This window comes from Gouania willdenowi, chromosome 22, assembly GCF_900634775.1.
Source record: "Gouania willdenowi chromosome 22, fGouWil2.1, whole genome shotgun sequence".
Taxonomy (NCBI): Eukaryota; Metazoa; Chordata; class Actinopteri; order Blenniiformes; family Gobiesocidae; genus Gouania; species Gouania willdenowi.
In genome coordinates this window covers 4,755,507-4,768,532 of record NC_041065.1, presented here as the reverse complement: position 1 = coordinate 4,768,532, position 13,026 = coordinate 4,755,507, and the positions used below count along the sequence as shown (strand labels likewise).

At 35.5% G+C, this 13,026-nt stretch overlaps 1 long non-coding RNA gene across 2 annotated transcripts; it reads right to left on the bottom strand.

The window, feature by feature from the left end:
- Positions 1-7,833: 7,833 nt before the first annotated feature.
- LOC114456640 (uncharacterized) lies at positions 7,834-12,751 on the bottom strand. Of its 2 annotated transcripts, XR_003672862.1 has the most exons (5): positions 12,612-12,751; positions 12,441-12,474; positions 9,536-9,691; positions 9,341-9,438; positions 7,834-7,971 (listed from the first exon to the last, which is right to left on the bottom strand). It is a non-coding gene; the product is annotated as an uncharacterized LOC114456640 (long non-coding RNA). The 2 variants fall into 2 exon arrangements; XR_003672861.1 differs by lacking the exon at positions 12,441-12,474.
- Between the last annotated feature and the right edge of the window lie 275 nt (positions 12,752-13,026).

Genomic DNA, 13,026 nt, shown 5'->3' with positions numbered 1-13,026 from the left:
ACAACTGATAAACATTTTTTACCACTATCATTTGTTATTTCTACAGTAAGCACTTCCATCAAATTTTCCACAGCAATTATCTTTTGTTCAATTATTTTACATTTTAGATGAAAATCAATGTAGAGGGCTACACCCCCTCCCTTTTTACTTACTCTGTTGACATAAAACATGTTGTATCCTTCAATCTGGACGTCATTGATATCAGAGTCCTTCAACCAGCTTTCAGTTATAGCAAATACTTTAAAGGTTTTATCTAACTGACAAAGTCGTTCTTTTATTTTTACCAGTTACACTTTAAACTTCGACTATTAAAGTGTATGATAGATAATGCTTCATCAAGCACCTTGCGGATTTCAACATTATATTGTTGTACAGTATAATAATTGCATACATATTCCTCAGGGTTTAGCAAGTCATGTTCAATATAATTTTCTAGATCATACATTTTATCATTGTTATTGTCTACATGTGTCCATAGTTCAGTGTATGTCCAAGTGTATCCAACCTGATTCCTCCATTATCACTCCATCACTCCTGCTATGAATGCCCAGTCTTATACTTCTCAAGTTCCTTCATAGTCTTGATGACCTTCGCTGAACTATCTTCTTCCCTGATCCACACGTTTCCATTCCATGTCCATATCCCAGTAATGTTCTACTGTTTCCTTAGCATCCTCGCCTCCCTTGCGATGCCTCCATTCTTCTTCGTGAGGTGTTCGTTTATATACACGTTCGTGCCTTTCAGTTTTTTTAGCTTGCATTAGTACATCGCTCCTATGCTTCCTGCTAATGAATCGAATAACTATAGCAGGTTCAGAGTTCTTGGACTTACTGGGCAATGTGTGGCAAGCAGATATTGCCTCTTTGCAAATGTTTATGTTGTTCCCATTAAGGAAATCCACCACCTGTTGCTCCAGTGACTGCAGCTCTTCCCTCGGAGCGTCCTCCGTCGTCTCTGCTTTAGCTGCCGCACTGGCGTAGGTACGGTGTCGAGTCTTGATGCCAGTAATCACCAAATCGTCCCTCCACGTATACTGTTCCAGTTCATCAATCCTCTGCTCCAGCGTAGAGATCCATGTGTCCTTTTCTCTCATCATGATTTTCAGTCTTGTTACTTCATTCACAAGTTTGAGCAGCTGCTCCTGTTGCGACGACTTCCTCCTCTCGCAGTTCCTCATCCTGGAATTTTTGCGTTGCACCGTGCTCCATGGCGTAGTCTGAGTTATTTGGGTCAGTCTACAATATCAAAAGAAGACATGTTTAAAAAAATGTCTGTTTTCAGAAATATTAATGTCAACAAAATGTTTGGGATAGCCATGGCATTCATTCTAACCTTGAAAATAATCTCAAAAAGACATCGAGGGCACTTAATATACAAACGAAAGATTGGCAGCCCCATGTATCGCTCATTCTGAACAGTCTCTTTACAAGCATTGAACTTAATTAATTAATTAATTGAAAGTTTCTCCCTCTAAAATTAGTTTGATAATATTTGTTATACTGTGTTACAAATAGTGTAGAGTATTAAGGATTAGTGCACAAAGTTACAAGGGCCAGCTCAGATATTTTTATACAACATTTTCTTTGAACTCGATTTATATTTGAGAAAATGAAAATATGGAATACAGTTGTTTGAGATTGTGTGTGACGTTTTAATTTGAAAAAGAATAATCATTATTTAAGCTCTTTGAACTTCCTGCCTCTTCCTGCACTTATGTCTATTTCTGATATTATGTATTGTTTTTTAAATACATGAATTAAAATAAATGAATAAATACAATTTAAAAAAATATATGATTTTAATCAGTCATTTATTTTAATTTTATTATTACTGGACGTTTCAGGCGACCCCACACGGGGCCAAGACTCCAATGTTGGAAAAACACGGGTTAAGTGTTGCATGCAGATATGTTTTTAAAGAGTCACAAGTATTTTCTAGAGCAAACACTGACAACATTGGAAACTAGAATATAAATAGAGCAGTTAATGTTCATGCTAGGTTAATGCTAATGCTCGGGTAATGTTATTGTTAGGTTAATGCTAATGCTATGGTTATGTCCCGAAATCCGCGAAGTAGTACTTTTTTTTTACAATTATTATACACGTGAGATCATGATAAATTAGATTATATCAGATTAGATCGTGTTAGATTATATGCAATAGATTATAATAAAATTATAATAGATTAGATCATAACATATTAAATTACATTAGATTGATACAGTAGGTTATATTGGATTATATTCGAACATATTAAATTAGACTAGATCACATTAATTAACATGCATTAGATTAGAATGAATTAGATAAAATCATATGGATTAAATCATAATAGATATGGTTATATTGTGACAACCTGCAAAATGCCTTTGCAGCCTCAGTCACTTATTTTTCTCGTTTTTTCCCACACCACCGGTTCACTCCCCTGTTCAGCCTCTTACTCTGATCTCACACTAACGCCCATCTCTGTCTCCTCGCCTATTCGCTTATCCCCGGTTCCTCCGCTGGGCAAGCCTCCTGCCTGCGGTAGTTAAATGGCATACCTCAGAGAGCCGTGGAGGAGCAGCATCGGTTTCTGGGTCGGAGCGGAGCGTGTCCGTGGAGACTGCATACCGGATTGTTCGAGGTCCTCACCAGTTGCGTCCTTACTGGAGGAAGTCCATCCACTCACGGTGCCAGTCATTGCCGCAAATAGTTTTTAGAGCTGGAAACAGTCAGTCGCAGACCCAGACATTACCGCTTCCTGGTAGCTGCAAAGCGTCGGTGACGTCAGACGCACACCGCACGTACACGTCTGACCAGACACTGGACTGTCCGTGAGTTTCTTTTGTTTTGTGTTTCCTTTATTTCATATATTATTATTTACTGCTGTTATGATATTGAAGGAAGTATGTTAAAATAATATTGAATATGTTTATTCTAGCCTGCTTTGTGCAGTCAACGCACACTTCCGCCTGCCGTCTGTGTGACGTCATTTACTTCTTTTTTGCAGTACGTAAAAACTTTATGTTTAACATTTTTATATCTCATGTTGAAAGAAAGAATATGATTTCAAACACAGTTCTGTTTATTTAGATACGCTGTGGAGCAAGGAAATTGGGGGGGAGTGAGAACTTCTGACTCCTCTGGACCTGTGTGGATGTATTTGAGTTGTAGCTGTATGATGTGTGTTGGAGAGCAAAGGACTCACTCACGTCTGTGTGTATATTTATTTTGTGTAGACAACTTCAATATACTTGTCAAAAAAAAATTACATTTCCTGAGTGTGTTGTTTTTTTTTCTATATGTCATATGTAACAGGGTGTATGTCTAGGAGCATATGTCCTAGTGAGGTTTGACATTTTAAAGGAAACTCACCGACTGTACAGACAAAACAAAATTCATACTAATACAAATATCCTATACGTCAGGAGGGAAACCTGGCTGGCACCCATAAAAACAGAACCTAACATTAACCATTCCCAAACTGCCAAACCGTCACAATATTACATTATATTGGAACATATTTAGATAGACTTAGATTAGATCAGATTAGATATGGAACATTCTAAACCTTTTATTCCTACCTAAAACTCACTGGGTAAACTGGTCCAAAAAGCACATCAATGCGTTAACTTATAAAATATTACATATAATATTGTAAAAAAAGCCACATTCGGCCTTCAGTTTAGTGAGTTAAAAACAAGGCCGAATAGTAGCGTATGACGCAATCAAACAACCTGCAGTGATTGTGATTCGGAAAAGTGTGTGTGCATTGCTGCACACACATTTGGTCTCCATTTGGGAGACCAAATGGTGACATGTATGTGGCAGCAGCGCACCTTTGGATGATAGATCACCTGCGATGGGCAGAGCTCAGCGGGAGAGGAAAGGAGTTAATGAGACAGAAAATGGCGCTACGAGAGTTGATGCTGAAGCTCACAGCAGCTCCCAGCAGCTCACACTTGACCAGAGCATGTGTGGAACCTAAGTAAACTATTGAGAGTGTGGCGATGGTGAGATAAAGCAATCAAAAAAATGGGGCAAGCAGTGACACTCTGCATGTCCAGGATGAGGAAGAAGTTGCGTGTGGGGAGAATGACGGGGGAGAGACTTGGAGGAAGGCCAAAATACAGTAAGAAATCAATTCAACTCTGACATAGATAGCAAAATAAGAATAATTTTGTCAAAAAAAAGCCCGGTCTCAGTGTTGTTTCTGTAGTTTTATAGTAGGAAACTAATGTTGAGGTGTCACTAAAGCCAAAATTTGCTTCATAATCACTAATAGGTTTTTTCAGAAAAAGACGTTTTTCTCAGCCTTTTGTCAAAAACTGGTGATTTGTGTGAAACTTGCCTCTATTCAACTGCTGATTACAGAAGAACAAAACAAGTTAGAAACAAAATTATTTTTTCTGATGAAAATAGAGTAATCTCAGCTGGCACTGAGGAGGATTATAATTATTTATTTTTAATTCTTGATTTGTATTTAACTACGGTATATCTGATCTACTTACGGTGATGCTGCTTTTAGTTGTTATGCTGCAAAGAAGTGGAACAAACTGCCAGCAGAGCTGAAGTCAGCATCCAATGTGAACATTTTTAAATCAAAGTTAAAGGCACTTTTTTTCTCTACTGCATATGATTGAGAGAGAGATTTTTTGTCATGTTGATGTCATGATGATTTTACTGATGATTTTAATTGATTTTACTGATGATTTTACTGATGATTTTAATTGATTTTTACTGATGATTTTAATTGATTTTACTGATGATTTGAAATGTTCTATTGATTTTTAACAATTGAATGTTTTATCATGTAAAGCACATTGAGTTGCCTTGAGTATGAAATGTGCTATGCAAAATAAATTTGCCTTGCCTTGCCTTACAGTCTAACAAGCCTTAACCTAAACTATGTGCTTATCGCAAATTAATTCATTTATCAATTAAATATGAACCAGCAAACAACAGCGGCTCGCAATTCACTGAACAAAACAAGCATCAGAGAAAATGAGGCTGAAGTCGAGCTGATTTAAAAAAAAAAAATATTTAAAAAAAATTGTATTCACTGCAATAATAAAGGAAGGACTCAAAAAATACTGATGAAAAAGGCAAATATGGGGTGATTAAATAAATTAATTTAAAAAAAGAAAATTTAATTAAATAGTATTTGTTTTTTTTAATACAACTGTCAATACAATTGAAGTAAAGTGCAAATATAAATTCAGCCAGTGAATGCTCTTGCGGCCCCCATGGACCACAGGCTTAAAACAAACATTTTTTGACGGCCCTCTGGGAGGCGCTCACGGACCAACCATGAGACGGGGCCCTATGGTTAATGGTACGTTCACACCAAACGCGTTTTCACTTGTGTTGTTGGATGCTTGTGCTCATTGAATACAGACGCTTGTCACCAGTGTCGAAGATGCTCGGGACGCGCGCCCAACGCGTCGAGGGGAGGAGCTTCTCTGTTGCCGGTGGTGTTCATAAAATGGATGATATTGTGGAGATCAGTTACGTTCATAATTCACCCAGTGACTATGAAGTGGTGGGAAACATTGTGTTTCTGGTCAGATGTTTTTTGGTGTGGTTGAATGGAGAATAAAGTTTGGAGTTCCTTGCTGAACACGCCACCTCCGACTCCCGTTCATCGGCTCTACATTATCCAGAGAGTGGCTTGGCTTTATTTGCACCTCGGCGCTGTTTCTGGATTCACCAGAGCTGCGCTCGGACGAGAGTCGCTTTCAGCACTACTTCCGTCTCTCCCGTGCCCAGTTTGACGACCTGCTGACCCGCATCCCCTACCAGGACACCAACAATAGGTGCTCTATTCCAGCAGAAGTGCGCCTGTCCATCTGTCTCTGCCTCCTGTTAGTGTTTTTTTCTTCTTCTCATTATTCTGAATACGTCACGGGTGGGGAATGCTCCTGATTGGTCGACGCGCCGCGATATGTCCCAAAAGTTCAACAATCCCAACTTCAACGTCGGCCGCGTTGAAGGCGCCGGACGCATGTAAAAAGCGTTTGGTGAGAACGCGCCATAAGAATCACTGATCTAAGGCATTTCTGTAAGTCCATCTAAGTTTAATTTGTAATTTTGTTGAGTATAACTATGGTACATTTTATTTTTAAGTGTTGTATGTGGGTATATGTTGACATATAAAACTATGTTTTCATTTCTTTTTCTTTCATTTCATTATATTATTCTGGAAACCTACATGTAAAAGAGGGTGATCAAACCTCAAAGAAACATTTTCTGTTTTTCCATTTTTATTTCGTTACACTTAATTGTTTTTTTTTTTTTATTTCTCTCTGAGTTTTGTTTTAAGAAAGATGACTTGTAAAGACCACAGGCATCTATTTACTTTATTATTTTATCTGTCAAATTGTGTTTTATTCCACCCTTTGCAAACTGTGTGTGATTGTTCAAACAAAAATGCAGCGAAAAAAAAAAAATGTCCAAATGAAATATAAATATAGCAAAGTTTCACTCCCAAAAAGGTTGCAGGGTTGCAGAAGGAAAACTATGGAAATGCTTAAAGGCTGAAATAAAACAACCGTGGGCGACCGTGGCTCAGGTTGTAGTGGGTCGTCTTCTGATCGAGAGGTTGGGGGTTCGATCCCAGTACCTGACTATGTGTCGAAGTGTCCTTGAGCAAGACACTGAACCCTAAGTTGCTCCCAGTGGTCGACTAGTGCCTTGCTTGGCAGTCCTGTCCCACTGGTGTGTGAATGTGAGAGTGATTGGGTGAATGAGCTGATATGTAAAGCGCTTTGAGACTGCTTCAGTGTGGTGATAAAGCGCTATATAAAATCAAGTCCATTTACCATTTACCAACAAAGCAGCAACAAAAACCAGTTTAAAAAGCTTTTTAAATCATATATTGTTAGTAAGTATAAGACAGAAGTGCAACAATTTTACCTGTGACAGCAATAATTTATAATAGATATATAATGGTATAAAAAATATTAATATTTACTCAATAAACATAACAAAAAGGTATATATTAGGATCGAGTATATTGTGAATTGTAATGTGGCCACACCATATATTTTATTTAAAATGTCATTTATGAAATTTGTGGAGTAAATATTAATTATATACAGTATATGTGTATATATGTATGTATATGTATATATTAGGGGTGGGGAAAAAATCGATTCACATAATCAATTCGTAAGCTTCAAAAATCGATTTTTAAAAATTGTTTTTTAAAATTCACTTCATTTTTTTAAATTTTTTTTATTGCAAGTTAAACAATACAAGTAGAAACACAAAAATCAAACAACAACAAAAACAGACAAAGTACTGGATGAAAGCAGTTATACAGTATATATGTATATAAATATATATTTGATGTGCATGTATAAACTGCATATATACAACTATGTAGACTATATACTAAATGTGTATAGTAACAATAGTAATATTTGTTTCCATATATTTTTTTGTAATATTATCTGGAGAACCTAGTTCAGTTTTTTGTGAAGGTGTAGCTGTGTAACTTACACCCTTTCAGCTGATTACTGAGACAATTAGTGTTGTTTGTTCTGTTTTTGTTCTTCTGAAGACTGCAGAAAATAAAAACTCTAATTAAAATGTCAGAGGAAGATCTTGGTTTAGATTCATAATATCTCTGTTTGTGATGGATGGATTTCCAGTGGGTGGCAGGTTTTTGTCTGAATTATTTTTTTTTTTTTAATTTTAATTTGAAGGGGATTTATTTGCCCCCTAACACTAGGTGGTGGTAATTTGTTACTTTTACTAATTAGTTATTGTTTTTTAGCAAGTATTCAGATTTACATTATTTATAATTAATTTAATATAAATGATATAAAAACCATTTTCACAGACCTGTGCCATGAGGGCTGCCACCTCCAGAGCCAGCTCTTTGTTCACAGGAAACTGGCCCTGCTGAACTTCATCATTGACTTGGTAGGCCAACAGGAGGCGCTCTCGCTCTGTCTCTCCTTTCACCTGAGATCTGAAACAAAGTCTGCACATACGTAGAGAGAACCCAGTCATTACACCTGACTTTAGAGGCAATAACCAGAGGTGTAAAGAGTACTGATATATTCTAGTACGTAAGTAGAAGTACTGTTACTTGAGTTAGTCATACATAAAATACTCAGGTACAAGTAAAAAGTAGCTCAATGAAATAGTAAAAGTTATTATCGTTACTTTCACCACCCTTGTCTATGTTTGGTAATAAATCTTGCCACTGTTCCCTTGCATACATAACATCTCATGTATAAACTTAAAAAGGAAGAGACCAAATCTTATACAATTGGAACTTAATGTATTTTCCACAAAGGCATCTGTATAAAATAAAAGGTTTTGTCAAAATGTACCATTTTTTTTTTAAACATAACACCAAAGAGTTCAATTTAAAATAAAATTAAAAACAAATCAATACAATTTAATTTCTGCATTCTATAACAGTCCCAAGCCAATTGTCATAATAATTTACTCAGTAATGGTTGGGTGTAGAAATGTAATGATTTACTTTAATTGTTTTCAAAAGTACAAGTAAAATTACTGATTTAGAAATATACTCAAAAAAGTACAAGTACCATAAAAGCAACTCAATTACAGTAACGTGAGTACTTGTAATCTATTACTTTCACCTCTGACAATTACCATTTCAATCACTTTTACAAATGCAGGAAATCTAAAATAAACTGTTAAAATTCTCACAATGTTCTAAACTTGAGCTTTAAAGTCCGTGTAAAGCAAATTTTGACATTTTCTTCTAAACACATTAAATGGGTCATAAATGTAGAAATCAGGGACGCGTTGCGTAAAGGAGCCATCATTAGCATAAACCTGACCCTGCTGCTTAAGCTCAGTAAACTTCCGTGGCCTCCAGCGGACGCAATTCGGCCCCTAGCCAAAAACAAACCACATATTTAGACTCAGGGGAATAAAACGCGTCCGCTGGTGCTACATTTTTCATGAAATTAGCACTTTTATACACCATGTACAGTTGTTCGCTTCTATCAGGTGCCGTTTTGACTCGACCGGGCAGGGATGCACATATTTTGGGCGGAGCAGACCTTTCCGCTGACACCTTTGGTCCGATCACTTTTGGAAGCACTATTGACGCTGGAGCCGCTTTCACATTGTTCTCTCCCATAGACACAGTAAGGAGGCAGCACCTTTCCCGCGAATGGGCGTGGTTTCAGCGCCTCTAACTGACACGCCCCCAGCGTCTCAGAGCAGAGAGAAGTGCTTGTTTTTCAATGATTTTGAAACCTCATTTTTTATATTTAGCGATTTTTGTGTCATTATGTCAATGACGCATGTTTCTGTGGTGTGACAAACTCATAACACAAAAGCTCCTGTTGAAACAAATCAAATCTTACCTGCTCTTGTATGTAAGTCAAAAAATACGCACTCCCTCGTTTTTCCCAGGATGCATCTCTTTTAAAGTCTGTTCCCATTTGGAAATGACATCACAGATCTGACAAAAGAGATTCAGATCAGTTTCCAGCCATAGGCATTAATACTGGATGAGCGTGCGTGTGTGTGTGTGTGTGTGTGTTGACCTACGGTCCTACCTTGGCTGAGGGCTGCAGGCTGTGCTGCAGGTCTTTTCCTGATGGATCATCCGTGAAGAGAGCGAAACCCATCAGCTGAGGCTTCCTCATTCCTATCCTCTGGTTCAGCGTGCTGAGGAACTCCTCTACAGTCGTGGAGCCATCGAATCCCACCACCTTTATGAGACACACCCCCTTTAACCATATCTAACCAGCTTCCACTGTCCACCTCTGAATGTGTGGCATGTAGTTCTGATGCAATAACTGTGCCAGATTAGAAATACTGTCTGACAGCAGTGCATAGAAGCTAAAGATGCACTGATCAATACTGTGATCAGTCCCAAACAGAGTGATGCTTAGTTAAATGCGACATCTTTCTGGTGTAAAAGAGTTCAAATCTAATGTGATTCCACTTGTTATCAACACATATCGCTAAAACCGATTAATCCTACAGTCATTGAAAGCATCACCTTAGCAGATTTGGGTCAAACACTAGGGGAATAGCAGAACTTTTGTAATGCTGTCTACCTGGTAAGTGTACAGGTTATGCTATTTTTTTGTATTAATTACCCTAATTTTATTATTAAGGGCAAAACACACAAAACCCAGTGGGAAAATTAATTACACACAAACATGTCATGTACATCCAACATACGACCATAGAGAAGAGACACAGAAAACTGGTGGGTTTTACACTAAAGGTGCCCCTCTCCATTTATCCAGGATTGGGACTGGCACACAGGAACACACTGAGTGAGTCCTTTTGCTGCTGGATTCCCACCACCACACCATGTTAGAGGTTAGTTTGTTAGTGGGTTACTTCTTAGTAGTAACAGTACATAGTATCAGTGTGCGTGCCGCTCAGACGCTCCTCCCTCTCACGTCTCGTTTGGTCTAATTTGTGTTGATTTAAAAATGAAAATAAACGTTTTGAAACGTAATTATCAAAGAAGTTAAAATTAAAAATTAGTTACTATGAAAAAACTATATTATTCATAATAAACAATATTAAATAATGATAAAGTAATATAATGATAATATAGCAATACTAATAATACAATGAGAATACCATTAACTAATATAAAATAATAAAAAAGAGAATATAATGGTAATTATAAGAATAGCAATAACATTAATACAGTAGTAGTACAATTAAACAATAACTATAATAATAATAGCAATAACAAAACATAATGAGAATCCAGAAACTATAATACAATAATAAACAACATAAAACAATAAGGTAACAGCAATAAAAATTATACAGTGAGAATACCAGTAACTATAAGATAAAAGAATAAAAAATAATAATTGCAATAACAATAATACAGTAGTAGTACAATTAGATAGGGATATAATATTAATAGTGAAAGTGGTAATAATAGTAATGTTATAATAATAATAGTAATAACAAAATAACATAAGAATCTAGTAACAATAATGTGATAAAAAAGCAATAATAAATAATAATAATAATATTAAATAATGATAAAGTAATATAATGATAATATAGCAATACTAATAATACAATGAGAATACCAGTAACTATAATATAAAATAATTTAAAAAAAAAAGAATATGAGAATATAATGTAATTATAAGAATATCAAAAACATTAATGCAGTAGTTGTACAATTGTACAATAATAACATTAATAATAATGGCAATAAAATAACATAATGAGAATCTAGTAACTATAATACAATAGTTAACAACATAAAACAGCAAGGTAATAGCAATAATATTAATAATAATACCAGTAACTATAAGATAAAAGAATAATTAAAAATAATAATATAAGAATAGCAAAAACATGAATACAATACTAGTACAAATAGATAAATAATATTAATAGTGAAAGTAATAATAGTAATATTATAAGTATAACTTAAAATTGACACTAAAACATTCTGCAAATATATCTTGAGTCACTGTCAATCTTTACTTCATACAAAACTACAGTACGCCAGTTAAGTCAACTATTCCTCAGCATGCATATACTATACATGTCTATACTGTACACCCACTCGACCAACAGAGAAAGTTGGTCACACCAGTGCCACCACTGGATAAGTTTGTGTAGAGCCCTGATAATAATAAATATGTTGATAGTGATATAATATTAATAGTGAAAGTAGTACTAGTAATACAAGTAATGTTATAATATTAATAGTAATAATTGCAAAAACAAAATAATATAATAATACACTAAAAACAATAATAATAAACAATATTAAATAATCATAAGGTAATAGAATGATAATATAGCAATGCTAATAATACAATGAGAACACCAGTAACTATAAAACATATATACAGGTATTGGTAATTATAAGAATAGCAATAACTTTAATACAATAGTAGTAAGATTATACAATAACATTAGCAATAACAAAATATTATAATGAAAATCCAGTAACTATAATACAATAACATAAAATAATAAGGTAATAGCAATAATAAAAATAATACAATGAGAATACCAGTAACTATAAAATAAAAAAATAATTAAAAAAAAAAAAAATATTATAAGAATAGCAATAACAATAATACAGTAGCAGTACCATTAGATAGAGATAATAATAGTGAAAGTAGTAATAATAGTAATGGTAATAATAATAATAGAAATAATAAAAATAACAAAATAATTTAATGAATACCAGTAACTATAAGATAAAACAATAATAAGAATGACTAATATGTAGCTTAGCTTTCTTAACTGTCGCCATTAAAAAGATGTGCATGTTAACACTGACTTTGCAGGTTTTTCCGGGGATTTTCCCTGTGCGCTATAAAGGACGGGACTACTCCTGTGTGTGGTGCTCTGCTACGGAGTAAAAGCCTCACGCGCTTTTGTTTTGCTTACGTGGTGAAAATATGAGCGTTTCTAATGCTGTGTGCACGGATACACATGATGTTTACTTACCAGAATAGTACGTACCACTTTTCCGCTCTAAAAACTGTGATACACAATACAATTGCTGGTTACATGGAGCTGGTTCATCTTCAACAAACACGTAGTTTAACAAACACTACTAACAAAATAGTTTATGATATGTTATTATATACAGATATAAAGTGATAATAACACACTTACAACAGTCCCTGCCGATTGATTAACGTGGATGCCAATAGATGAGTAGCAGTTGATCACAGTTCATCTGTTTCGCCATCAAGATGGATCCCGGAAGTCGTCTCTCAACAGATAGTGCGCTAGCGCCCCCTCACACTCTGAGGTCAAAAGCTGAATAGGTTTCATTTCTGGGCCGTCCAGAAGTGAAATAAAATTAAAATAAACATTTGGAAATGACCAAATTACTCCAAAATAACAGATACACACGGGGTATTTGGAACCCGTTGACTAAGTTTCAGGTCGAACACACACACACACACACACACACGCACACACACACACACACACACACACACACACACACACAATCCTGAAATTAAAGTATAGACTAGTACAGTGCCCGTCGGAAGTATGCATTCATGTGGGAACATAAGTACAG